The following is a 27,474-nucleotide window of genomic DNA, read 5'->3' as shown; positions in this document are numbered from 1 at the left end:
GGAGAGGCTCACGCCACTGCAGTGGTGCTCACCAGCCATGAGCCCTGCATCTGGTGTCCATCCTGAAGGGGGTGGGGGTGGTGGGATGCCCTTGCCAGTCCAGGATCTGGATCCATCCCACTGACGTTCGCTCCAATTGTGGGGAGCCATCTGGTGGCCACTTTTATATCATTTCTTCCTTGTGGAGCGTCTAGGGAGGGCAAGCGGCCATGGTGCCTGAGGCCAACTTCCAGGAGGCCAGAGGCACAGGCCAATTAGTGCCTGGCCAGCTCTCCAGAGATTGGACCTGCAGGACTACTGAGGGAGTTAGTGGCTCCCACCGGACTGGTGAGTCGCCGGGACAGGTCGGTCAGCTGAGCAGCGCTCCCACTGTGGGAGTGCACTAACCACCAGGTAACAGCTCCTGTGTTGAGCGTCTGCCCCTTCATGGTCAGTATGCATCATAGTGACCGGTCAACCGGTCATTAGGTTGTTTGGTCACTTAGTCTTTTATATATATAGATGGGCAAAAATGTGTAGATTTAAAATGTCATTTAAATGAATAATCCTGCCACTTATACCTATAGTGAGATTCTGTAATATCTATGCCTACTTTTAACATGTTTTCAACCACATGTCCTAAATTATAAATCTTCGAGGAAAAGATAGTACATACTTTATCAAAACCTAACAAAAAAAGTAAAAATGAAAAAAAATATATATATAGTAAATTATAGCCAAAACACAGAGTCTTGACATATGTAACACAAACAAATTTTTTTAAATTTCTTTATTGATTAAGGTATTACATATGTATCCTTACCCGCCCATAACACCCCCTCCCCCAACTCATGCCCTCACCCCGTTGTCTGTTTCCATTGGTTAGGCTTATATGTATGCATACACGATGTTTGGTTGATTTGGTTGATCTCTCCCCCTTATCCCCACCCTCCCCTACCTTCCCTCTAAGGTTTGACGGTCTGATTGATGTTTCTCTGTCTCTGGATCTTTTTTTGTTCATTAGTTTATGTTCATTATATTACATAAATGAGCCAGATCACGTGATATTTATCTTTCTCTGACTAGCTTATTTCGCTTAGCATAATGCTATCCAGATCCATCCATGCTGTTGCAAATGGTAAGAACTCTTTCTATTTTTTTTTTTACCACAGCGTAGTATTCCATTGTGTAGATGTACCACCATTTTTAATCCACTCATCTGCTGATGGGCACTTAGGCTGTTTCTAAATCTTAGCTATGGTGAATTGTGCTTCTATGAACATAGGGGTGCATATATCCTTTCTAATTGGCATTTCTAGTTTCTTGGGATATATTCCTAGAAGTGGGATCACTGGGTCAAATGGGAGTTCCATTTTTAGTTTTTTGAGGAAACTCCATATTGTTCTCCACAGTGGCTGCACCAGTCTGCATTCCCACCAGCAGTGCACGAGGGTTCCGTTTTCTCCGCATCCTCACCAGCACTTGTACTTTGTTGATTTGTTGATGATAGCCATTCTGACAGGTGTGAGATGGTACCTCATTGTCGTTTTGATTTGCATCTCTCGGATGATTAGTGACTTTGAGCATGTTTTCATATGTCTCTTGGCCTTCCTTCTGTCTTCTTTTGAAAAGTATCTATTTAGGTCCATTGCCCATTTTTGAGTTGGGTTGTTTATCTTCATTTTGTTAAGTTGTATGAGTTACCTGTAAATGTTGTAGATTAAACCCTAATTGGAGATAACATTGGCAAATATGTTCTCCCATGCAATGGGCTTTCTCACACAACCAAAATTTTAAGTGGCAAAGTCAAATGGAACGTCATAAAGATACCCCATAATTAAGCTGTTTCTGGTATAACTTTTTAAAAATAACTCTGGGGTGTCAGGTTTCCTAAAATGTAGGTAATCAGCTGGTTTTCTAGCCTTTATACTAGAGACAATTTGTACTTGCTTTCAGCAACCGTTGGAGAAAAGAATGTTTTTCAAAAAGCCAATGGAGAGAGAATGAGAAGAAGCCACAAACTTGAAGAAAACATTTGCAAAAAGCACATCTGATAAAGAACTATTTTCCAAAACATACAGAGAACTCTTCAAATTAAATAACAGGAAAACAAACAACCTGGTATTTAAAAAAAATGATCCAAATATCTTAACAGATACTTCTCCAAAGAAAATAAACAGATAGCGTCTGAAATGATGCTCCACGTCGTATATCATAAGGAAAATGCAAGTTACAAAAATGATAGGATACCACGATACACCTATTAGAATATAGAAAATCCAGAACACTGACAACACCAAATGCCCGAGAGGATGTGGATCAATAGGAACTCTCATTCATTGTTGGTAGAAATGCAAAAAGGTACAGACACTTTGCAAGACAGTTTGGCAGTTTGTTACAAAACTTAACATACCCTAACCATATGATCCAACAATTATACTCCTCGGCATCTACCCAAAAGACGTAAAAACTTAGGTCCACACAAAAACATGCACAGTGATGTTTTAATCATAATTGTCTGCTTTAATCATAATTGACAAAACTTAGCAGCAACTGAGATGCCATTAGATAAATGAATAAATAAACAAACTGTGGTACATCATGACAATGGAATATCATTCAGCACTCAAAACAAAAAAACAAAAAAAAAAAGAAATGAACTTTTGAGCCATGAGAAAACATGGAAAAAACATAAATGCAAATTATAAGAGAAAGAAACCAATCTGAAAAGGCTGAATACTGTTGTATAATTACAACAATATGACATTCTGGAAAAGGCAAAACTATGGAGACAGTAAAAACATGAATGGTTGTCAAGGGTTGAGGAATGGATAAATATGTAGAGCACAGAGGTTTTTTAGGGAAGTGAAAATACTCTGTATGATACTGTAATAAAGGATACATGTCATTATACATTTGTCCAAATCCATTGAATGTACAACATCCAGAGTGAACCATAATGCAAACTATGAATTTGGGGTGATTAAGATGTGTCAATGTAGGATTATCAATTGTGACAACTGTACCACTCTAGTAAGGAATGTTAACATTCAGGAGGCTGTGCATGTGTGGGTTACAGTCAAATTTCTCTCAATTTGGCTGTAACCCAGAAACTCCTGTAAAAAAATAAATCATTAATATAACATACAATATGATAGGATATATAGGATAGGATAGGATACATAGGACAGGATATGACATGAGAAAAACAAAATTCAAAAATTTACTTCATTCAGATTGAATATGTTGAGATAGGATTAATGTTATACAAATTAGTAATCCACTATACAGATGGCAGTAATTTTTATGTATTTTATAAATTTTTACAAGAGTATTTTTTTATTTAGCCTCCTTTGCAGTATAGATTTGGTTGGGGGAAAACTCAAGAACAGAAAATTAGTAGCAACTTCTCAGTCTCTTAAGTCATATTTCAGGCTGGAACCATACTTTAGCTAATCTAGAAAAATTGCCAAATTTTCATTATATATGTTGTCACAGCCACAACTATAATACTAAGTAGTAGTAATGATAGAGTCAAATTTTCATTTTACCTGGACTTAAGTTAGAAAATATTTATGGTACAATCACTACCCTTTTGTTAGGTGAATATTTTTTATAAAGACATAACCCATATCTTTATAATGTTATGAATTTTATCCAAATTCATTCCATAGAATTATGGCTTCAGTACATCGGTGTTCCAGCCAGTAGTCAAAATCATAGGGTCAAAATGGTAAACCAAGTGTCACTCTTTATGGTCCTTACCAAAAACATATATGAAACTTTTCACATAAAATATAAACACCAAAATGAAGAATACATAGAACTAAAATAACTATGTTAAGAAATTCCTTTAAGCTACCCCAAGAGTAGTTCCATGTGGATGTTGGGGGTGCAGGGGGCTAGAAATAGAAGATGAAACCTATTAGGATATATTATATACCCTTCAGAGGATGGGGCAGGGAGGGTTCCATGACCTTGACAATACTTTAGCCACAGCATTACTCCTGCAACTGTTTTATCCTGTGGAACTGCACATGAGATTTCATTTGTAAGAAGATTCTGCTGAAGGGAAGAAGAAAAAAACTGAAAAATCACAAGTTGTCGAAACCACAGTGAGATGTCAGCTCACACCTATTAGAATGGCTATATCTATACTAATCTATGCTAATAAAAGGGTAATATGCTAATTAGACCAGGAGACCTTCCAGAAGTCCTTCCAGACAAAGCCATGGTGGAGGGGCCAAGGCAGAGGCAGTTAGGGGTGATCAGGCCAGGAGGGGAGGGCAATTGGGGGTGAGCAGGCCCGCAGGGTGGGCAGTTGGGGGTGAGCAGGCCAGCAGTGGGGGGCAGTTGGGGGTGATCAGCCTGGCAAGGGGGGCAGTTGGGAGTGAGAAGGCTGGTGGGGGGGGGCAGTTGGGGGTGAGCAGGTTGGCAGGCAGAGTTGTTAGGGGAAGTCAAGCAGGCAGGCAGGTGAGCAGTTAGGAGCCAGCAGTCCCAGATTGCAAAAGGGATTTCTGACTGGGCCTAAACCGGCAGTCGGACATCCTCTGAGGGGTCCCAGATTGGAGAGGGTGCAAGCCGGGCTGAGGGACACCCTCCCCCATGCACAAATTTTGTGCACTGGGCCACTAGTGTGTGTGTGTGTGTGTGTGTGTGTGTGTGTGTGTGTGTGTGTATATATATATATATATATATATATATATATATGTAGGATTAATGTTATACAAATTAGTAATCCACTATACAGATGGCAGTAATTTTTATGTATTTTATAAATTTTTACAAGAGTATTTTTTTTATTTAGCCTCCTTTGCAGTATAGATTTGGTTGGGGGAAAACTCAAGAACAGAAAATTAGTAGCAACTTCTCAGTCTCTTAAGTCATATTTCAGGCTTTTATATATATATAAAAGCCTAATATGCAAAGTGTCCCCTCAGGAGTTCGACCGGGAGACCAGGAGTTCTCTCGCTTGCTATGACATGTGCTGAACAACAGGGGGCAGCGTGGAATGAAGGAAGGCCCCAGCTGGTGGCTGGCAGCTGGGGAAGAAAGGCTCCAGTTGGCAGCCAGAAGGCTCTGATTGGCCCTGATCGCTAGCCAGGCCTAAGAACCCTACCCATGCATAACTTTCATGCACTGGGTCTCTAATTATCAGTAAGACAAAAAACAAGAAGTATTGGATAGCATGTGGAGAAAAGAGAGTCCTCATCCACCATTGGTGTGAATGCAAATTAGTGCAGCCACTATGGAAAAAGATATAGAGTTTCCTCAAAAAATTAAGACTAGAACTACCATATGACCCAGCAATTCCTGAATATTTACCTGAAAAATATGAAAACACTTATTTGTAAGGATATATTCATTGGAGCATTATTTGCAATAGCCAAGACAAAGAAACAATCTAAGTCCACGGCAGATGATTGGATAAAGATGTGTGATCTCACACTCAACACATACACTCACACACACACACACATGCACACGCACACACACACACATTGGAAAACTACTCAACCATAAAAAGATAAAATACGGCCATTTGCAACAACATGGATGGATCTTGAGAGTATTATGCTAAGTGAAATAAGTCAGAAGGAAAAGGACAAAAACTGTATGATTTCACTCATGTGGACTATAAAACAAAAAGTAACAACAAACTAATAAAAGAGAAAACTCATAGATACAGACAACAGAATGGTGGTTACCAGAGGGGAAGTGTGATGGGGAAGAGATAAATGGGTAAAGAGGCCAAATAAAGGGTGACTGAAGGAAATCAGAATTTGTGAAGTGAGTATACAATAAAGTACACCAACATCATATTATAATGTATACCTGAAAATTATATGATGCTATTAATCAATGTTACCCCCAATAAATTTAATTTTTAAATTAAACATTTTTAATCACAAGTTGAAACCAATCACTCAATTATACTTCCATTTGAAGTTACTAAGCTATTATTCCAAAGGCTGGAATTTACTCAATTTAATCAAAAACAGTACTAAATATGAACAGTGTTTTCTTTAACACAAAAATACTAACACTACTAGAGGCCCAGTGCATGAAATTCTTGCACAGGTAGGGTCCCTAGACCTGGCTGGTGATCAGGACCGTTCAGGGCCTTCCGGCTGCTGGCCAGGGCCTCCCTTCCACAGCTGCCAGCTGCCGTCCAGGGCCTTCCTTCATTCCATGCTGCCCCCTGGTGATCAGCACACATCATAGCGAGCGAACGAACTCCCGGTCTCCCGGTCGAACTCCCAAGGGGACAATTAGGCATATATATACTTTTGACTCTTAAACACTTCAATACTCCGTTTTAAATCTTGAGGTTGGGAAATGCATATCCATTGCATTGTCTAATCACCATCCCAATCAACTGAGATGACTTTAACTAGGTATTTGATAAAAGAGTGAATAAACAGATGGGTGGATAAGTGTATATATCAAGGTGATGTTTCTTGATGTTCATAATCCACCATATAACTGAGCTATATATCTACATGTTACTGTATTCCTCAGAATCTCCATGGGCAAAAGCTGCTGGGAAATAAGTCCCTATTTCTAAAACTGTACACTGTCTGTGCCCACATATCTCATAGTTATCCTATTTAATACAAATCCTTTAGCTCTCACTCCATAAGCAAGGTCCATAGCACCATACTTGCTGTATCAAAATGAATCTCTCTCTCCTCTGTGCTTCTGGAATATGTTGTTTATACTTCTCTTGTACCAGTTGGCACATTCTGCTTTATGCAATACATTTATTTGAATTTATGGGTTACTCTCCTCTCTGTATTGTAAGTTCCTTAATAAAGGGATTTTTTGCACTTAACTTTTATCCCAACACCTGTCATGCAAAATACATTCACTTAGTAGTAGCTTATAACAAACCTATATATTTATTTGAATTGTAAAGGTGTTATGATTAGTGCTTAATAAGCAAATAGTAAGAACTGTATGTTGATTCAGTCTATTAACCAGAAATAAGGTGCAGGAAAGCTTGGGACAATTGAAATGACCATTAGGAGATTCTGCATAGGCAAGTGGTCTCAAATAGAGAAGCAGCTCAGTATGAGACTTAAAGCATTGGCACTAGTTTGCCTGGGTGTGGATGCTAACTCTTCCATTTCCTAGCTGGGTGAGTTGCTTAACCTCTCTGTGACTAAGTTTCTTATTCCGTATAAGGGGTCTAATACAGCCCTTAAAACTCAGAGGATGATTATGAAGATTAGATAATACCTGCAGAGCACTTATTTTAATACCTGTCATATTGTCATACAGAAAGCAAACCACTGCACAGAATACACCATAAGCAATGCCCTCTGGGGGCACTGATAGTGAATTATTATTAATTCAATATATAGCTGTTCTCTCTTACTCTTTACTGTGAAGTAAAAAAAGTCTAAATTATGGAATGCTAAAGAGAAACTGGGCAAAGAGAAAATAACACTCAAAGGTTCAACACATCTTTGCTTGATAAGCTTCCCAAGAATCAGATGACTTCACAGCAACAAAATATTAACAACAACAACAAAAAATGGTGAAAGAAGTCACACTTCTACTACCCTAACAAAATAAAAGTGCATAGTGCGTAACCCAGATTTTTAAAAACTTTTTCTTTGAATAAACAAGAAAGGTACCATGATCCTAAAAACCAGATAAATGCTGTAGCATGTTAATTGCTAATTTTAATTTTAAAATATTTTAATATCCCATTTATCTATCTGGATATTCCCAGAATTATTTTTGATTAGAAAGACAAATATTCAGATTAAGTTAATTCTAAACAAACTTTAAGCAGTGATAACATTAAATGAAATGATGATTGAGAACAGTTAAGAATCAGTGAATTAAGCACCAAATTATTCATATGTCGCTATGCAAATTTCCTATAGTTATATTATATTATCATTTTATGATTACCTTAATGGTAGAAGTTTTCAATATCCCATGTCACTCAGGCCTTTCATTAGTCTAGATCAGTGGTCAGGGAAACTGCAGCTCGCGAGTCACATGCGGCTTTTTGTCCCCTTGAGTGTGGCTCTTCCTAAGCCTTTGGAGTACCCTAATTAAGTTAATAACAATGTACCTACCTATATAGTTTAAGTTTAAAAAATTTGGCTCTCAAAAGAAATTTCAATCGTTGTACTGTTGATATTTGGCTCTGTTGACTAATGAGTTTGCTGACCACTAGAGATGCTCAAACTCAAAAACGTATTTGAATTGTAAAGCTTTTATGATTCATGAAGCCACCACTCAATTGTCCTAATTATGGATCAAATGGCCAAAGGAAATAATTATCCTGTGCTGCTCTGGCAGAGGGAAGCAATTTAATTATGACACATACTCCAAAACATCACTAAATTTACCCTAAACCTGGTCCTTATTCACATAACACATATTTCCTTGTTTTCCTAGTGTAGATTATTATTTTTTGGAGCTCATTCTAATTCCTAACATTAACAAAATCTGCCAGTTTCAATGGAAATTACTTCTAAATGTATGAATCTTCTCCTTACTATAGAAAAAAAAGAGCCAAGAAGGTCAAGGTTTGAGCTCTGCCTTTGTCACTAACTCACTGAAGGAACTTACGCTAATAACTAAAGTCTCGGTTTCTTTACCTGTGAAAATAGAAACCCTCCACCTTCCTGTGATTGAGATAATTTAGTTCCATGCCTAACCATATAACAGTAGCTAGGATAATTTCCTGAACTATCATTATAGATTCAGAAAGCTCAGAACAGAAAGACCACATGTCACTAATTCTTATGGAGTTAGGGGACCAGAGATACTCAGGGGAACACCAGGTAGCTCTTTGATCTCTGCCTCTGCTGAATCCTAACTTCCATCCTTGTATAAACACTCCTGACTATCTTCTAGGCAACTCCAAAAGAGTGGAAACAACATGCATAGAACCTCAGAGTTAGAAGAGTTTCAAGAGCTACAGGGAAGGTCCCTGCACAGAGGTGGACCGACAACCCACTCAAGGCAGATGGTGTTAAAGATCTCTAAGGATATAACTTCCCCATATTCCTTGGTTACCTGTTTCAATATTCAATCCCTACTTTATAGTTGTGTCCATCTTTATGACCAACTGAACTGTTTCTCTTGCTACAATTTAAAAGTATTTCCTTTTATTTGGTCTCCTGTGGAAGTAAAGAACATCTGTTCTGCATCTTTCATATAATAACCTTTCAAATACTTGAAGACAGTTAAATCACCCCTTGGTCTTTACTTCTCCAAGTTAAACAGTTCTGATCCCACTGAGCCCTCTCTTAGGAGCTGGTCCCCATTCCTTACATCACTTTTGCTGATCTTCGCTGGACCTTCTCCAGAGTCTCCATATATTCATTGCCAAACGAAAAGACCAAAATCGAACACAGCAATAATGCCAAATAAAGCAGAAGGATTACTTTTCACTTCTGTATCCCTCTCTTGATAAAACATTCCAAGTAGTGTGCTTGCCCTTTTTTCCAAAAATATATTGCTTTTTCTAATCCTCTTTGCTTTGTAATCATATATACTATCATCTTGTGGTACCTTTCTCCAAGGCTCATATTAGATTTCAGGTGCTTCAAATAATCCCTCCCTGTGAGTAAGGGCCAAATTTAGAAGCACACAGCTTCAGAACATTTTTCTACCTTCTATAAAACTAAAATAGAAAAGCTGTGAAAACAATATCAAAAATCACACAATCCACAAAATAACCAGCAACCTTTATATCTTGATGGTATTTTGAAAACATGTTTTCTTCATATGTATGTAGAAATTTATTTTCTTCTTATGTAAGAATGACATAATCTGACAGACTTTAGAGCAGTATTGTGTAAACAAATAACAAAAAATGGGAAGGTTCAATTTAAAGAAGAATTTATCAATGAATTTGTGAAAATGGTGAGTCCCTAGTACATTTTAAATGAGTTTTGCAATTTTGATCTAGAGTCCACTTTATAATAATACACATTAAACATACATTTTTTAAAAATACCTGCTCGATTTAAATGCCTAAGCATATAATTACACATAGAAGTTTTTAAAAGATACATGTAGGTATAGATTTTGGTGATGTGATTTTTTTTAAAAAAAATAATGCAGGTTCAAATTGAGTGAGTTAAATCACAGTGCTCAGGTGAGAGGCCCTGGGTTCCATACCTAGGATTCACTGTCAACGCTGGATAAACGTTAGTATTGCAAACTGAATGACAAATTATATTACTACTACCTTGTCCACAATACATCCAGGACTCTCAAATCCTGAATTAAAAAGCCATATATTGAACTAGTAGTTGAGAACCTACTATTTATCAGGCACTATGATTGACTCTGATGAGACAGTGGTGAGCAAGAGAAAAAGGATACCTGCTCATATGAAGCTGACATGGAACTGAGGAGAAAGACTGCATATATACATCCATCAATCAATACAAACAAAAATAAGACCTCAGGGGAAAATAAAATAGAGCAATGTTATGGCCAGTGACTGGGGGCTGGTTTTGACTGCCAGTCTAGGGATACCTCTATTGAAAGTTGACATACGCACTGAGGTCTGAATGACAAAAAGGGCGCCAACCACAAAATGATCAGGCAGAAGAATTTTCCAAACTAAAAGAACAGAGTCTATGTCAAGAACAAGATTCATGTTCACAAAGGAAAAAAGTCAGAACTATTAGTTAATATTGGGGGGGCGGGGGAGGAAAAGGATTGGAAACAGTAGAATCATTTTAAACCTATCCATAAAAGCCTCAGATTCACAAGCCAATCATTGCTTCTACTGTAGCTCCTTTTGTTTGAAGATTATTAACTTGTTACAAAGAGCAACAACTATTAAAATGGAATGTTTTGTTGCACCTATGTAAATAAATTGCATTTATTTATTTATTGCTGTTGGCTTTTCCAAAACTATTTAGAATTAGAATATTTTAAAGTCACAGAAAAAAAATTTAAAGGAGTACAAATTTATTCTTAGGTGGAGAAAGTTTGTTATTGCTGTCCAAATCCAGGTGCAAAAACATTTTTGCTAATGTTACAAATTCACTACTTAAGAGAGAAAAGCTACCCAAACACACCTGCACCTTTTCAGAACTGATTTAATATTGTGTTAAAGTAAACATATTAAGGACATGAATGTTTAGTCATCAAAAAGTTCTACTGCCCAATTTAGTACTTAGAGTGAATGAGAAAAAAACTTATTTGGATTCTGACAAAGATAAACCTGCATTTCAAGACTTCCTTTCCAAACTCAATATTATCAGGTAATACTCAGTGCTTATGATTTCACTTTACTATGTGCTTGGTCATATGACTCACATGATTGAGGATATATAGAATGTAATTAAATAAGTAAATACAAAAAAACCCACAAATTTTAGTACTAAATGGCTGAAACTTAATATGTGTTCAATAATGTTAATTATTTTTGTTATCATCTCAACAATGGAGGCATAAAGTAAAATTGCCTCTAACCAACTCAGCCAATGTGGTACCAGAATATGAGTTACCCAGACAATAGATCTTGATTTCTCAAGGACAGAATCAAACTCCTTGCTCTCATATAAACATATTCACCAGAGTCTTGTCATTCTACTCATCCCTGATACCTTGGCACATGTATTCCACTTATCCTTCATTGCTGAGATACGGTTGAGTTTCTGCTCTGGTTTTTGGCCACTCTAACCACAGGTCTCTTGCCTAGACTTCAAATTTTGAAACACCTGGGGATTTCTGTTTTAGTTCCACTCCTAATGATAATGGACTATATGACCAGAGCTATGATAATGGAGTATGTTTTAATAAATCTTTAGACCAGTGATTCTCAACCTTCTGGCCCTTTAAATGCAGTTCCTCATGTTGTGACCCAACCATAAAATTATTTTCGTTGCTACTTCATAACTGTAATGTTGCTACTGTTATGAATTGTAATGTAAATATCTGATATGCAGGATGGTCTTAGGCGACCCCTGTGAAAGGGTCGTTCGACCGCCAAAAGGGTCACGACCAACAGGTTGAGAACCACTGCTTTAGACTCTTAAAATGGGGCTTATAAGAGGTTGCTTTAACCCCTGAGGTGAAGTAGGAAGCTTGGATGGGGAAGGTAGTAAGAACATAAAGTTCTGAACAGAGAGTTGTTTGTTATGGTGATATCGGGTAAAAGTGGTTAACAGGTAATATTGGTTTAAAAACAAAAGAGAGAGACAACCCATAAAAGTTATTATCAAACTGAATCCAACAATGAATACTTAAGATAATAAACATGACCAAGTTGAGCTTACCCCAGGAATGTATGCGTAGTTCGTAATTAGAAATTCCTTAAATATCTTTCACCAGTTTAATAGGGTGGGTGGGGGAATTGTATAATCATCTATCTGAGTAAACTGAATATAGTCTCTTTCCATGTCAAGCTCACACACACACACACACTCACACACACACACACACTCACACCAGTATAAGTGGAGAAACAGTGGACACTATCCTTTTAAAATGAGGAATAACACAAGAAAGCTCACTATCAACACTTCCAGCCACCCATATACTGGAGTGCCTCTCAAGAACAATAAAAAATTTAATCAAAATAATTGAAAGATAATAAATTATTTTTTTCAAATGATAGAGTTACCTACATTAAAATCCTACACCCCCCAAATAATCTACTACACAATGATTTTTCTAGACAGCATATATTTGAATAAATGTATGAGAGGAAGAAAGCAAGGGAAAGAAATGTTCTAAGGTAGATGTGGGAGGGGGAAGAGAAGGGAGATTGAAAATGGGATAATCAAAAAGGAAAACACTAAAAAATATTTTTCATTAAAGAGGAGTCCAGGGGGCATTTGAGATCTTTGCTCCCCAGCATATGTGGTCGGTTTGACTCAAACCCATAAAACTTTTTAACAAATGAGTCTTGAAGGCACTGATGGTAATAGCATTCTGTGCAAGGAGGAGTACAATAAACTCAACTCCATGTTCCTGAGGTCTTCAAATTAAAAAAGGAGTAGTAGGCAAGTCATCAAGTTTGTTTTCTGAAACAAATACCTTCAACATTCTTGGCTCATGTATTAATTTTTTAAAGAATTTCCTTCCCTCCCTTCATCACATCTCCTAAATCATGTATGAAACTTTTTGTCCTGATTGATCACTAGATTTGTGTTCTTCCGCTCATCTGTTAATATGGTTACTACAGCCAGTGCACTTCTTTCAAGCTCACCCAGCATTCAGAAGATTACAGTAGTTAAAAATGCAGACAAAAGGAGCTCTGAGGCACCAACAGATTGTGAATAAAACATTGCCAACTGAATGCCAGACTCTTAACAAAGTCAACACTGGTTTTCTGAAATCAACATCATTCAAAAACTTATGAGTAACATAGAAACTACTGAATAATTTTGCTTTTAATTTTCATCATAATCCTCACCAGAAAAAAAACAAACAGCATATGTCCCTACGCCTAGTAGGCATTCTTTACGGTGTATGTCCTGGGTAGTAGAAAACATAGATAAGAGGTAATAGAACAGATATATGTGTTGGTGTGTGTGTATGTGTGTGTGTGTGTGTGTGTGTGTGTGTGTGTGTGTGTGTGTGCTTGTCTGTGGTAGAGAGATTGCAAGGAATGGACTGGAGAGCATTATGCTAAGTGAAATAAGCCAGTCAAAGACAAGTACCATATGATTTCACTCATATGTGGAATCTAATGAACAAAATGAACTAACAAGCAAAACAGAGACAGACTCATAATAGAGAGCAGGCTGACAGATGTCAGGGTGGAGGGGGCTGGGGTGGGGGATTATTGAGCAAAAAAAAGAAAAGAAAAAAGAAAGGGAACAAACTCATTGACACAGACAACAGTGTGGTGATTGCAGGGGTGGGCAGTTGAGAAGGGTATGCGGGGATAAATGGTGATGGACAAAGACTTGACTTTGGGTTGTGAACACAAAATACATTGTACACATGAGGTGTAGAATTGTGCACCTGAAACCTGTAAATTTTTTCTTAAACAGTGTCACCGCTTTTAAAAAATGTAAATAAGGCGGCAGGGCTGAGAGGGAGGGGAGCGGGCGTTGCGAGGTGACTGGGACTGGGGAGAGGGAGGGAGAGAGTCAGGCAGGTGGAAGGGCCGGAGGCCTGGCTTGATGATGGAGATCCAGGTGTGCACCCAGCTGTATGGATGAAGTCCCTGGGGAAGGGCTGGGCTCACCCCGTGCCCCAGGTTCGGTGGCGGCAGCTGCTGCCCTGTGCAGGCAGAGTGACTGGGGCCATCCTCTCCCCTGGAAACAGTTATTGATGCAATGGTCTTTAAAAAAGATCTGGTGTGGTCGCATTGTCCCTTTTTAAAAATTGATAATTCTAGGGCTTAAAGCAAGGTCTGAGACGTCATTCGAGCCAGGTCCAAGGCCATCACTTAGGGCCGGGGTCACACTGAGGTTGCATGGGGAGCCTGGGCCTCATGTCCCAAACCCAGGATTTTTCTTGCCGTGAGATGCTGCTGATATGCATGCTACAGAGCTCACTTTACCACTATTTAAATCTGCACCTGCTTTATTTTGCAGGAAGCGGAAATTGAGTAAATGAGTAATATGAAGTCCAATAGGAGCCCACTTTTTCTTATGTCAAGTCAGGGAAGTAAAAGCAAACCATCACTGTCTTTCCTCAGGGATATTCTTTGTTTTATTACCTGAGACACCCAGCTTTTCCAACACTCATGATGCCAGAAGGGAAATCGCCCTAGAGGAAAAGACCCCATAGAAGTTTGTCAAGCAGCAGAACTAAAAAAAATGCATCGAAATCCATTGTTTTGTTTTCCAACAATGTGCCAGACGCTAAACTTGCCTGCCGGGTGTGTAGTCTATGACTTAAACCGGCACCTCGATGACATGTGTGCTAACCACGATGACATCACTCCAGCGGCCCCAGGCACTGCGGCTTCACAAATGCCAATGTGTCCCCTGTAGAAGTAACTGATACTGCCTTGGAAGATGTAACACCAGAGAGGTGGTCACCATCCAAGACAAACTTAACCCCTGACCAAAGCAATTCAGCTAAAACGGGCTTAAAAAAGCAGATCAGTCCCTACTTTAAAGGTACTGATGACCTGGTATGCCAAAACCACGATGATGAGCTGATATCTCGGAATGTCAAAGTCATTTCTTTGGGAAGCCTGTCATCTCAATTATCCAAAAGATACATAAAGGTGAGAAGATCCATAGAGAAGAACGAGGCCTTTGTCCATCATACTTCACCAAGTGCCTCAGCCACAGTGGTCAGGATGGTTGAGAACTGTGCAGAGATGGAGGACAAGGATCAGGCTTGGAGAACAGTTCCCAAAAGGAAAACATATTGACCCGTGATTCTCTTACGGAGCAAAATACTGTCGAAGGCACTAGGCTAATGGTAGCTGTGAACCAAAAGTCTCCCCAGGACTGTGGGAGGTCCACCCTCACCCTTGCCTTCCCAGACAACGCTCCTGCGTTATCCCCGGAAATAGCTCCTGGGAATAAAGTACCATCTACTCCGGAAGGCAGTCTTGCAAAACAGGAGAGTATCAAACAAGTGGATGGTGAAGGTGTCGAAGCATGTGAGGCAGGTATTGGTGAAGAAATCCAAATGCCTGTGACTTCGGAATCGAAAACACAGTTGTCATTGGGAGGCACAATCTCAAATTTCTACGCGGGACGCTTCTGAGTGGAGTAACATCCAAACATTTCCTCTAGAAGGTGACAATGGCTTAAAGAATAAAATTGCTCGCGAGGTTCTTAGCTGTGATGTTCTGGTGAAACAATGCCAGCGCCGCTCAGTCACCCTTATACCTTCGGAGTTTCCTGGTGGTGCTGGGAGCCGTCTTTGAGAATGAAGACGACAGGATGCTCTTCGATGAGCAGAAGGGAATTGTCATCAGTTATCAGAGAGTGTCAGAAGTTATACGTCAGACTTTTCCAATGTAAGTTCTGCTGGATTAAGATACATAAATTGGAATATGAAGAGATCGCCCCGGACTTAATGGCTGTGGTTGGAGAATTGGAGCAAAGCTGGCTTCCTGCAGACAGAATTCGAATTGCAAGAACTCCCTGAAGTGCTTGAACTACTTTCTGCTCCTGACCTAAGAACCCTGGCAAAGACCTTCGGCTTGGGGAACCCCAGGGGGCAGAAGCAGCAGCTGGTCGAGGCCTGCCTTGCTCAAACTGGCCAGACAGCCTTCCGTCTGTATTTGGGGCAAGAACCCGCCCGGCATTGAAACAGTGATCTTAAAAAGAGCCAAGGACTTGGCCGGCCCATCACTGAGAGTGTGTACAGGTCCCCGGGCGGTGTTTTCCGGGGCCCTGCTGCTCTTCTCCCTGACCGACTCCCGAAGAGGAGGAAGCCGCCTGCGGGGGGCAGGGCCAGCTCTTGACCGTGCTGCTGGGCCGCGTGGTCTTCCCCCAGGACACAGTCAGTCGGAAAACCCGGTTTTCCAGGACAGAGACGACCTCAGCAGGTATGCAGCCTCCGCCCACCTGCTGAGTGGCATTGCTGCTGCAATGGCAATGGCTGCTGGGAGCTGGAGGAATCTAAGGAGCGCTCTCAACATGCCGGGAGGGATCGGAAAGAGCTAAAGGAGCTGGAAGAGCTGGTGCTGGACCATCACAGACTCACCCGTCCCTGAGGAACAACGAGGACTTGCCTCTGTTTCCGCGGTGCTTCACCGTTGGGTGGATTTATACCAGGATCCTGTCTCGGGCCGTGGAAATCTTGCAGCGACTCCACAGGTATGAGGAAGCAGTCAGGGAACTTGAGGACCTTTTGTCCCAGAAAGTCTATTGTCCCGACAGCAGAGGCCGATGGTGGGACGGGCTGGCTCTCAACCTCCACCAGCACTTAAAACGCCTGGAACCCGGCAATCCAGTGCCTCACGGAAGAGCTGGCGGACCAGGTGAGGACGGGGCATCGCCTTTCGCTGTATCAGAGAGCCGTGCTCCTGAGGGCGTCCCCGAGCTGCCAGAGGTACAGGCACCTCCTCCAGCAGCTGCCTGAAGTCACCGAGCAGGATGTGAAGCCCGGGACCATCACGGCCAGCCGGCTGTGCCTGCAGCTCGAGATGGGCACGTCCATGTTTGTGATGCAGGCCGGGGGCCCACCACGCGCGCCACAGTCCTGTGCTCCATGCAGGCGCTGGTGCGGGACCATTACAGACATGGCGCCTTGGACCAAGTTCACAGGGAAGGGCCCACCTTTAGGGTGCTGTTTGGCCTCCTCCCGTGGGATGTCATCTTCATGGGGGGGGGGGGGGGGGGGGGGGGGGGTCGGGATTCCAGACCAGGCTTTCCCGCGGGACTTGTGCACAGACAGCTTCTTTGCAAGCAGGCGGCCCGCCACCAAGGCCAGGCCAGGCTGATCCACACTGCCCCACGGAGCAAGCCTTGGTGGCGGCCACGTGTCAGCATCCACTGTCAGCTGGGAGCGCTTAGCTTCTCTGAAGCAAGCCCAGGACCTCGTTTTCTGCCTTGGGGTGGTGGTGGGGGGAAGGTGGGGCGGTGTCTGCACCTGGCTGCGACTTCCGCTCAAGCTGGTGGAAGTCAAAGGCCCCAATGACGCCTTTCCCATAAGCAGATGATATGGCTGGATGCGCTGCAGAGGCTGCGTCTACCACGTCGATGAAGTTGGAACTAAGAGCAAAAGCCATAACTAAGAGCTGTGGGGTTGGGAGTCTCTGGTCATACATGGGCCTACGATTCTCAAAAGCATGAGAGTGATTATATTTCATTTAATTTTGATTTTGATATTGTCAGTCATAAATCTGATGGTAATTTTTGTTAAAAAAAAATGTAAATAAGAAAACAATTCCTGGGAAGAAAAGAGTACTAGCTAGGTAAGACATTTTGAATAAAAGTCGAAGTCAAGAAGATGCAAGGTTTCTTGAGCCTTAACACCTACTATATTATGAGAACCTTGCTAAGATCTACTACATTGTATTGAATGTCTCACCAGAGCAGAACCAAGTAGATATACAAAACAGCACAAGAGCAATGTCAATTTTTGAGACAAAAATCTATGTATTGTTGAATTCTAATGAGGGAAAGAAAACCAGGAAAAACAGAATAATTTGGATGAACAGAAGAACAAACAGCAACATTCATGATGGCTAATACTAATTTAAGACAATTGCTCAACATATTTGCTTAATAAGTAGTAAAAAGATAAATTTTGGCAGATACAATTAGGTAATTTGATAGGGTTTTAAATGGAAGGGATAAAATTTCCTATTGATCCTACAGGGCAAGAATTAAATACTTTTTCCTGTAAAACTTGGTATTATTGTTATAAAATGTTGATGGTGATATAGTTCATTCTGCCATACTAGGTTGGCTCTCATTACATGACTTCTTAGAGGAAAATGTATATCAGCTCTGATGGGGCTCAGGATACATTGTCCCAAAATATGGGGCATATTGAATATTTTAAGCAGAAACAAGAGAGTCACTCTAATCTCCTCCCTACTCACTCTTCTTCCCTGAAACACCTCAGGGAAGGTCCCCTCCCTATAGCCAGAGGAAGGAAGCATCCTTGTCTCTGAAGACAAAAGGACACCAAGAAGAATCTGCATGAACAGGTCTTGCTAAGTTTTCCCCAGTTTACAACAATTGCCTCGTGTTCCTTAACCTCTTATATATTCCTCCATGACTGTGCAATCTTCATAAACCTAGCATGAAGAACTCGGGTCTGTTTCATTATGTCTTTATTTCCTCCTGAAGGCTCCTGTGTCATGTAAGACGTATATTAAAAAAATCTATATCCTTTCTTTTTGTTAATCTGTGTTTCCGTTTAATTTTCAAACCCAGTCAGCGACCCTGAGAGGGTTGAGGAAAACTTTTCCTCCCCTTCAGCTCTTAGTGCCTCTGGTCAGTGGTTTTGTTGTTCCAGGTGGACATGATAAATTATTTAATGTAAATATTTTCCTCTTTGCATTATCTTCCCAAATCTGGCGTGGATTTCAGTCTCTATCCACAATCTTAGTTTCATTGCATTTCTACAAGCTTTACTTGTCCTTCTCTCCACCTTATAAAATTTTATTGCCATGAGGTATTCATATTCCCTTTGTAAACCTCCTCAAATTCTTTTGTAGGAATGTAGATTTTAATAGTTGATAGAAAGAGGAAGGAATTGAAAGGGGGAAAGATAGGAGGAAGGAGATGTTTTGGAAGCTATGCATGATCTGGCAGCATGTTATTAGAGAATGAAGAAAATTGATATTGAGCAATCAGGTAAGACATTACAATAAACCAAGTCGATCTGAAGAAAAACTGGATTAGCAATGTAGCAGAGTGAAAAATGTATGACTGAAAGACCAAGTATTAGCAAAAGAATAAACAGAAATCTATTGTTAATTGCCTTTTAGAATTGCTCATCAAGTAGATTTGAAGATATTCTAAAATATAAGCCTATAAAGTAAAAGGGAAAAATTATCACTTGCATATAAAATTTTAAAAAATGGAATTTTTGTATGGGGAGCACATCTATAAGAGAAAAATAATGAGATCTTTTTTGGGTGTATTTTATTAATGGTTTGACAACTTAATATTTAAAAAAAAAAAAACAGTCATGGAACTAAAACCCCAGGGGAGCAGTCAGGGTTAGAAGTCCAACTTGGGATGACTGAAAATATAGAAGTATTTGAGCTGTGAAAATACTGGAGTGCAAAAAGAGGAGGGGGGGAAAAACCTGTCCTTTGGGAGAGATCCAAGTTAATAAGAAAAAGGAAGAAAATACAGCAAAGATAGCAGACAATAGCAAACATAGAAGAAAAATGAGAAGTTATAAGGCAATAAAAGTCAAAAGAGGGGAGTATTTCAAGACATGGATTATCTGTGATTGTTGTCAAAGACATCAGCACAGGTAAAATAAGTCAGGTGAATCAGAGAAGAGATTCTTGATTCTGCCCACAAAGTGGTTATGAATGACTATTAAATCAATCAATAAAATTTAAGCCAAAAGCTAAATTAAGAGAAAAAAAAGAAAAGAAAAGAAACAGGATCTAAATCATAATCTGAAGAAAAAGGATAAAAAAGTTTTGCTAGTAAACATGTAAATTTTATTTGCCTTTTGATTAATCATTAGCTGAATTATCATCAATATTCAATTTTGTCTAAATAGTTTTCTCCTTGACTCTTTTTAGATTTACTTATTTATTTATTTTAGTTAATCCTCGCCCAAGGATATGTTTCCCATTGATATTTAGAAAGAGTGCAAGGAAGGGGGAGAGAGAGAGAGAAACCAGTGTGGGAGAGAAACATCAATTGGTTGCCTCCCACACATATCCTGACCAGTGTGGGGATCAAGCCTACAATCGAGTAACTGCCCTTGACTGGAATCAAACCCACAACCCTTCATTCTACAGGTCAATTCTCTAATCACAGAGACAAACTGACTATGACCAGATTTACTTAAAGCTCAAAGAGGCTAAGGTCTATAACTAAATGTGGCAATGGTAATAATATCTACATTAATAAAAGAGAAACATGCAAATTGGTGTCACTCCACTACACCTACCCAATCAGAGCGACTATGTATGCAAATTAACCCAACAAAGATGGTGGTTAATTTGCATAACCAGGTGTGGAGCGAAGACTGAAGGCTCCGGCCCGAGTGAAGACTGAAGAGGCTTGGCTTCTCCACTGTAGCCACAGCGGAGAAACCAAGCCTCGCTTGCAGCCTCAGCAGAGAAGCCAAGACTCACTTTGGCCACAGTGGAGAAGCCTAGCCTCAAGGCTTGGCTTCTACCCTGCAGCCAGACAAAAGGCCTGAGTCCTGGAGGAAAACCAGTGCCAACAGCCAGGGGAAGGAAGGCCTATTGAGCGAATCTTCATGCAACAGGCTTCTAGTGTTAAATAAAAAAATAATTCATCTCAGCAATGTGTCCATTTACTCTCTGAATTAGAATTAATTATAAGTATTAACAAAAAAATACATAAGTAATCAGCAGAAGAGTAATATATAGTTGACCCTTTAACATCAGGTTTAGGGGTACAGACACCCCACACAGTCGAAAAATCTGTGAATAACTTTTGACTCTCCAAAAACTTAATTACTTATAGCCTATTAAGTACTAGAAGCCTGAGTGATAATATAAATAGTTTATAACACATATTTTGTATATTATATGTATTATATACTGTATTCTTACAATAAAGTATGCTAAAGAAAAGCAAATGTTATTAAGAAAAATCATAAGGAAGAGAAAACATATTTACTCTATTTTTTGAAAAACTAGAGGCCGGGTGCATTGATTCGTGCACTGGTGGGGTCCCTCAGCTTGGCTTGTGGCTCTCTGACATCCCCCGAGGGTTCCTGGATTGCGAGAGGGTGCAGGCCAGGCTGAGGGACCTCACCAGTGCATGAATGGGGCCAGGGAGGGACGGTGGGAGGGCTCCAGGATGTGTCCGGCCCATCTTGCCCAGTCCTGTTCAGCCTGACCCCATCAGCAAGGTAACCTACCAGTTGGAGCATCTGCCCCCTGGTGGTCAATGTGCATCATAGCTACTGGTCAAATGGCTGAATGGTCAAATGGTCGCTTAGGCTTTTATATATATACTAGAGGTCCGGTGCACAGATTTGTGCACTGGTGAGGTCCCTGGGAGTGGCCTGCAGGGATCAGGCCAAAACCTGCAGTCCAACATCCCCTGAGGGATATAGTAGTGCATGAAGCAGCAGGCAGTTAGGGAGGAGCCGAACCTGGGCCAGCGCCATGCCACTCCCGCTCATCCACTGTGCCTGTCACCGCCTCCTCTCGGTAGGCTTGTTGCCGCTCTGCTGTGGTCTCCACACGCCCATCCTAGGGTGATATCGGCATGCTTATGATCAAGAAGTGGCCACGGGCTTGCACCCAGGCAGTCCAGATGCTGGTCCCGATCCTGATCCCAGTCTGGGTGGGGGAGGGGCGTGCAGGGGGAGTGTACATGAGAGAGGCTCTTGCCAGTACAGCTGCACTCACCAGCCATGAGCCCAGCGTCTGGCACCTGTAGCTCAGCTGAGTGGTGCTCCTGCTGTGGGAGCACACGGACCACCAGGGGGCAGCTCCTGCGTTGAGTGTCTGCCCCCTGGTGGTCAGTGAGCATCATAGCAACTTCTCGACCAGTCACTTAGGCTTTTATATATATATAGACTAGTGGCTCAGTGCATGAAATTCATGCATGGGGGTAGGGGGTGTCCCTCAGCCTGGCCTGCACTCTCTCCAATCTCGGACCCTTCGAAGGATGTCCTACTGCCGGTTTACAGGGATTGGGCCTAAACCGGCAGTCGGACATCCCTCTCACAATCCTGGACTGCTGGCTCCTAACCACTCACCTGCCTGCCTGATTGCCCCTAACCACTCTGCCTGCTGGCCTGCTTGCCTCCAACTGCCCACCACTGCCGGCCTCCTTGCCCCCAAATGCCCCCCACCAGCCTGATCACCCCCAACTGCCCCCCGTGCCAGTGTGCTCACCCCCAACTACCCCCCCTGCCGGCCTGCTTGCTTCCAACTGCCCCCCCTGCTGGCCTGCTGGCCCCCACCTATCCTCCCCACTGGCCTGCTCGCCCCCAACTGCCCCCCTGCTGGCCTGTTCACTCCAAATTGCCCTCCCCACTGTCCTGATCACCTCCAACTGACCCCCACTGATGGCCTGCTCATCCCCAACTGGCCCGCCTGCTGGTTTGTTTACCCCCAATGACCCTGCCCCCCCATCAGCCTGATCACCCACAACTGCCGTCCCATCCTGGCCTGATCACCCACAACTGCCCTCCCTTCTTGGCCTCTAACCGCCTCTACCTCGACCCCACCACCATGGCTTTGTCCAGAAGAATGTCCAGAAGGTCTCCTGGAAGGTCTCCCAGTCTAATTAGCATATTACCCTTTTATTAGTATAGATAGAGGCCTGGTGCACAGGTGGGGGCTGGCTGGTTTGTCCTGAAGGGTGTCCCGGATCAGGATGGTGGTCCTGCTGGGGTGCCTGGCTAGCCTGAGTGAGGGGCTGATGGCTGTTTGCAGGCTGCCCAAGTCTCCCAGTGGGGAACCTCACCCCATGGGGGTGTGGCCAGCCTGGGTGAGGGGCTGAGGGCTGTTTTCAGGCTGGTCACACCCCCTTCAGGGTGGGGGTTCCTGCTGGGGTGCCTGGCCAGCCTTGGTGAGGGGCTGAGGGCCGTTTTCAGGCTGGCCATGCCCCCCAATGACCCAAGCTTCCAGCCTCTCTTTTTTTTCTTTTTTTAGCACCTCCTTGAGCAGAGGCCATATCCAGCTAGAAGCAGGTATCTGGGATTTATTTATCTTCTATAATTGAAACTTTGTAGCCTTGAGCAGAGCCCAGGGCCAGCCAGAGCAGGTGGGAAGCTTGGCTTCCTCCATTGCCAGGGGCAACCCAAGCCTCCCGCTTGCTCCAGCTCTGTGGCCACCGCCATCTAGTTGGGATAATTTGCATACTCATTCCTGATTGGCTGGTGGGTGTGGCTTGTGGGTGTAGCAGAGTGGCAGAGTGATGGTTAATTTGCATGTTTCTCTTTTATTAGTGTAGATATAAAATCTCCACATACAAGTGGACCTGCTCAGTTCAAACATATGTTGTTCAAGGGTTGACTGTACATTGATTGATAGATAGATAGATAATGATGATCCTTGAAAATAGCAATACCATTTAATTACTTGTTTGTTGGAGAAAAAGAGAGAAGAGTGAAAAAGAAATAGAGGGAGAAGAAAGGAGAAAGGGAGGAAGGAAGAAAAAAATCAGTGTGTAGTTTCAGTTATGTTACAATATTCAACTGGTTGAATATTTACCAATGAGTATTTACTAATATACAATTTTCAGACTCAGTGAGTGTATCTGAAATAATATTTTTATTTGGTCAGAGCCTTAAGTACATGAGAGAATAGCTCCATTCAATATTTTTGTACATGGATTTTATTTGGAAAATATTGCATTTGAAATGTTTCTCAATAATTGTCACACAGATATTTGTTTAGAAGAGTTCCAATTCTAATTAACATGAAACAAAATCAAGTATCTCATAAAAAAACAAAATAGAAAACTTACAAAGAGAAAATTTCAGCTGACATTTTTCATACTTATTTAATTGGATACAGAAATTTAAAAGATTGGAAAATACTGCTCTTAAAATTAGTAAGCTAAATAAACTGTACATTATATGCATAGACTAGCAGGCCATCACTTGTAGTACTTATTGCCTATAAATCAAAGAGAGAGAAATAACTCATCTTTCTAGATGAAAGCATAAAAGATGATCATCTTGATTAAGCTAAAGAAGCAAGAAATGGACATTGCCAGAATAAAAACTAAGCCAACCAACATTGAATTGCAGTCCTATGGCAAATATAAAGTTAAGCTGCTGCTGAGAAAAGAGCTAGAGCATGGAGAGAAAGGAAGCCCACTCCCACTACAAAGGCACATATGTGCAGGGTTTGCTGATAGTTGAAGGAAGATCTGACACCTGAATTCTATACCCAGCAAAAATACTTTTCAAAAATAAAAGCAAAAATATTTGTCAACAAATGATAAGTGAGGAAATTCATTACTAAAGGACTTGCACTATAAAAAATGTCAAAAAAGTATTCAGTTAGAAGAACTGTATTCCCAAACAGAAAACTTAATCTACACAAAGAAATGAAGAATGCCAAAAATGAGAAAATTAGGTTAAATGTAAAGGAATATATTTTTGTTTGGAATCACTTGTAAAGATGAGTGTCTTAGTGAAATATTAGCACTACGTTTTAGAATTTGTAACATATTTCAAAATAAATGTATGACATAAATAGAACAAAATGGAAAGAGTGAGTGGAGCTGGGGTAAATGGCTTAAACACTATCTGAAAAGGTTATATTATTATAACGTACACTATTCTAAGCTAAAGACAAATATTACAAACTCAAGCAAACACTAACTTTTTTAAAAAAGCAATCACTAAAAATAGTTTAAAGAAGTATAAATAAGACAATCGTGAAGATAAAATGGAATCATTCTAAAAAAAATAAACTTAAAGGAAGGCAGGAAAAGGCCAATTTAGACAAATAGAAAACAGATAGCAAGATGGTAGATTTAAATCACATATATACTTGGTGGAGAAAGGCAAAGTGGGGAATGGTCTCAACAACAAAAAAAATCATTTAGCCCTAGCCGGTTTAGCACAGTGGATGGACTGGGGGGTCCCAGGTTTGATTCTAGCCAAGGGCACATGCCCAGGTTGTGGGCTCAATCCCCACTAGGGGGCATGCAGGAGGTAGCCAATCAATGATTCTCTCTTATCATTGATGTTTTTATCTCTCCCCCTCCCTTCTTCTCTGAAATCAATAAAGAAATATTTTTTTTAAAAACAATCCTTTATCTATATACTAGAGGCACAGTGCACAAAATTCATGCACGGGGGTGGGGTGGTTGTCCCGAAGCCCAGCCTGCACCCTCTCCAATCTGGGATCCCTCTTGCAATCCAGAACCACTGGATCCTAAGCGCTTCTCTGCCTGCCTACATGATGCCCCTAACTGCTCCCCTGCCAGCCTGATGGCCCTAACTGCTCTCCCCTCCTGGCCCGATCCCCCTAAGTGCCTAACTGCTGTCCCCTCATGGCCTGATCCCCCTGACTGCCTATTTTCTCTCCCCTTCTGGTCTGATCCCCCTAATTGCCCTCTGCTCTCCCTTCCTCTCCTCACCTTCAGACCCCAGCACAGGAGTGCTGAGAGCTTTCCGCCGAGGCCCCACCTCCATCCTGATGCCCCTTCCCCCGAGCTGGGCAGCACCACAGGCCTGTGCGTGCCTCAGCTGGGGAGACCACCCTTATCCTGATGCCTCCCTCCAGGCCTGGCAGTGTGGCAGGCCTACGCACGCCTCCTCCGGTGGGGAGCTTCTGCGGTCCATCCTGATGCCCCCCTCTGGGCCGGGCAGTGCGGTGGGCCTGTGGACCCTCCACCGGCAGCCTCATGTCCTAGTGGCGCAAGTCCCCGCCCCCGTCCCTGCCCACCAGCTTCTGTGGGCACGCAGCCTGTTGAACGGTTGTGACTAGGACGCCCTTAAGACCAATTAGCATATTACCTCTTTATCTATCCTATCTAATAAAAGACAAAAAGGGTAATTGACCATATCTTCACTATGCTTCCCATTGGCTAATCAGGGTGATATGCAAATTAACTGCCAACAAAGATGGCGGCCCGCAGCCATGCAGCTGAAGCGAGCAAGAGGCTTGCTTGCTCCAGTGATGGAGGAAGCCAAGGTTCCCCGCCTGCCGCAGCCTGGCTCTGAGCTCCGAAAGCAACAAAGCTTCAATAATGGAAGCTAAACAAACCCCAGATACCTGCTTTCAGCAGGCCATGGCCTCAGAGCTGCAGCGAGCAGGAGCCAGCTCTCAGCTCCAGTGACAGCAACAAAGTTTCAAATATAGAAGGTAAATAAATCCCAGAATAAAAAGAAAAAAAGGAGAGGCTGGGAGCTACAGTTGCTGGCCAGCCTGAAAACAGCCCTCAGCCCCTCACCCAGACTGGCCAGGCACCCCAGTGGAGACCCCCACCCTAAAGGGGGGGTGGCCAGCATGAAAACAGCCATCAGCCCCTCATCCAGGCTGGCCAGGCACCCCAGTGGGGACCCCCCACCCTGAAGGGGGTGTGACCAGCTGCAAACAACCATCAGCCCCTCACCCAGGCTGGCCAGGCACCCAAGCAGGACCCCCACCCTTATCCGGGACACCCTTCAGGGCAAACCAGCCGGCCTCCATCCATGCACCAGGCCTCTATCCTATATTATAAAAGGGTAATATGCAAACTGACCCTAACAGCAGAAAGACTGGGAATTACTGGTCACAATGACACACACTGACCACCAGGGGTCAGACGCTCAATGCAGGAGCTGCTGTCTGGTGGTCAGTGAGCTCCCACAGAGGAAGCTCTGCTCAGCAACAAGCCAGGCTGATGGCTGCCAGTACAGCGGTGGTGGTGGGAGCTTCTACTGCCTCCTCAGCAGCGCTAAGGATGTCCGACTGCAGTTTAGGTCTGCTCCCTTTTGGCAAGTGGACATCCCCCAAGGGCTGCCTGGCTGCCAGAGGGATGGCTGATAAGCCAGCAGGTGGTCATCCCCCGAGGGGTCCCAGACTGCGAGAGGGCACAGGCCAGGCTGAGGCACCCCCCCCACCCCCAGTGCACAAATTTTTGTGCACTGGGCCTCTAGTATATAGATATAAAAGCCTAAGCGACCAAATGACTGAATGACCAAACAACCAGCCAACTGGTCACTATGATGTGCACTGACCACCAGGGGGCAGACGGTCAATGCAGGAGCTGCCCCCTGGTGGTCAGTGTGCTCCCACAGTGGGAGCACCGATCAGCTGACTGAGGGATGCAGGACTCACGCTGGCCGCCACAGCCCAGAGACCCCAGTGGAGCGGCAGCAAGCCTACTGAGTGGCAGCAGGTGCAGCAGGGCTTGGATGAGCAGGAGTGGCAGGCACGAGTGGCAGGCAGCATTGGATTGCCAGTTTTGGCCCAACTCTAGTGTAATTATA

General features: G+C 42.4%; 1 protein-coding gene and 1 pseudogene across 1 annotated transcript in view; one reads left to right on the top strand and one right to left on the bottom strand.

Moving 5' to 3' along the window:
• The window catches only part of CFAP299 (cilia and flagella associated protein 299), a 568,607-nt gene that overhangs the window by 510,193 nt on the left and 30,940 nt on the right, over positions 1–27,474 (bottom strand). The gene's annotated exons all lie outside the window — the stretch shown is intronic.
• LOC118665085 lies at positions 14,678–17,607 on the top strand (annotated as a pseudogene).

The sequence above is a fragment of the Myotis myotis genome, unplaced genomic scaffold (assembly GCF_014108235.1).
Source record: "Myotis myotis isolate mMyoMyo1 unplaced genomic scaffold, mMyoMyo1.p scaffold_m19_p_1, whole genome shotgun sequence".
Classification (NCBI taxonomy): Eukaryota; Metazoa; Chordata; class Mammalia; order Chiroptera; family Vespertilionidae; genus Myotis; species Myotis myotis.
This window is presented reverse-complemented; position numbering and strand designations above follow the sequence as displayed.